Below are 2310 nucleotides of genomic sequence, written 5' to 3'. Positions count from 1 at the left end.
GTGTATAGTGCTTCATATTTGGTTGGTACACTGAAACCCCCAATCAATACGTGATCTGGGTAAGAAACCAGGTTTGGAGGGGTGAAGATAGCGCCCGCAACTGAATTAACAACCGACAAAGGATTCCCAACTAAAATTGCGTCAGCGATCACTGGAATGTTCTCTGTTGTTTGAGTCGAGAAAACACCTCCATCCCGACCGACATCCGTTTCGAGATCACCAGGTGCGGCTGTCACGGTTAGAGACAAAGCTGAGTCGCCACAAGTCTCCATCTCGGATCCATCTTCAGGAATGGCTTCTCCCTGCAATATCACGAATTAGGCGTTTCCCGAAAAAGAAAATGAAAACGTCCAGGAGACTCACAAGTTCACTTTCAGACCCAGTAGAAGAAGACTCGGCGCTGCTGTCGGAAGAACTATTCTCATCATTACGATATTTCATGCTTTCCTCCTTTTCAGGCTCTTCTTCACCATGGGAAGGTTAAACACTTCCACTCACCGCCTCAAGAGATGCCGCTTTCTGACGACGTGCAAGTTCGGCAAAGGAATTCACGCTCCCTGAACAAAACACAGAGACAAATGTTCAGAAACGAAATGAGGATTCACACGATCCAGCTAAGCCAGTGAGAAGATGACGCATACCCGGATATTGGAAGAGCTGAAAGTCACGAGAGCCGCCGGATCTGCCGGACCTGACCGAAATCCACTTGCACGGTTCTTTGACCTTTGTTCCTTCGCTTGGGGACTGTCCGCATCCCGACTAGGGGACTTTTGGTTAGTTGAAGAAGGATCCCTCAGCAGCGGGTGCATTGCCAAAACCTCAGGAGAGGGTTTACCGCGGGTATTCGCCACCGTGTTATTCACAAAACCATGGACAGCAAGGAACTCTTCGATGGGTTTCTTTCCGAGGGCAAGAAGGGGAGACTTTTACCCGGCGCGAGAACACTGGCGTCGAGAACGGCCGGCAACGGATTCTCTGAAGCAACCGGCTGACGAGCAAGAAGGACTCCTTGGTAAAATCCCATATGTCGAGATGCCCGATCAATATTGTAGGAGACTACCTGCAACGATCCTCGAAAGAAAGACGGTATACAACCAGGCATGCAACTTCGCATGAATACAACCTCTCCAACACTCATATTTCTTTCGTCAGAGAGCAATGACATGTTCAAAGCAGAAGCAAAAGTGTTAACCTGAACTATGGATGCACACACCGGGGCCCACTGATGAAAGTTGACCGCGTACGAATTTTCGAGAAAATCAACCAGGTTTGAACCGACTCTTGGGCGTCTATTCGGCCAGCGAAGTATCCTCGAACCGCCAAAAGCCTCGGGAAGTGAAGCCAACGGTTTAGGAGCGTATCTCTCAAAATGCTCCCATAACCATGCCTGGAGGAAAGCGGCATGGACATACGAGCCCACTTTCATGTAGCCATTTGAAGCGCGCATGTCTGCAACCAGATGATCCAAGTGTGTGTACAGAGAACCGAGAAATAAGCCTCCAATGGGGAGAACGACGCCTTTCTCTAATTTTATGGAAAGCTTGATAAGTTCCGGCCTTATCTCCTTCCTACCAGAGCCATCATCGAAAATATCTCTGGATAACCAAAGAGCCAAGAAGGTCGCGACATGAAGCGTACTATTCTTTTGATCCGGCTCTAACTCATCAGGAAACCATTGAGACACCCACCAGCTGTAGAAACACATCTTCTCGTTTTCCTTCCGAGCGAACCCTTTCTACTTCACAACCAGAGCAGCGCGCGTCTCTTCTTCATCTTCTGACAACTTGATATCGAGGTTTTCTGTTATGGGAAAATTCAGCAGAATGGTGATAGCTAAGGAATTAAACCTAAAACTATGGTTATATTTACACCTGCAAGTGCACAGGATCTAAAGTAGAAAGTGAATAAGCAGGGGTTTGTCCACAGGGACTTGGAGGGAGCTATGGTTGTTTTCCTAGAGATTTTTGTGTTGTGTTAAAACACAACTGAGCTGTTTTGGTGTAACTGAATTAGTGACAGAAATTAAAGCAAGGTAACAGGGTACTAAGGCTTCAAATCCACCATTTTACCTATGCTAAGGCAATCTCAGTTCAATACTGCTCTTGTCCCTTGTTAGTTATCAGTCAGCTTCTAGGCTTTCTGACTAACTAGATGGCAGTGGAGGTTCTATGCCTGCTGCTCATCAAAGGGTTGGGTTAGAAAGGAGGCTAAAGGCACTAAGATAATTCTAAACCTTGTGATAGTTGGGGATCTCACACTGCAACTACCCGCAGAGAAGCCACTTAGGTGTTTTAACAACCTAAAGGATGT

This window comes from Papaver somniferum, chromosome 11 (genome assembly GCF_003573695.1).
Source record: "Papaver somniferum cultivar HN1 chromosome 11, ASM357369v1, whole genome shotgun sequence".
Taxonomy (NCBI): Eukaryota; Viridiplantae; Streptophyta; class Magnoliopsida; order Ranunculales; family Papaveraceae; genus Papaver; species Papaver somniferum.
This window is presented reverse-complemented; position numbering follows the sequence as displayed.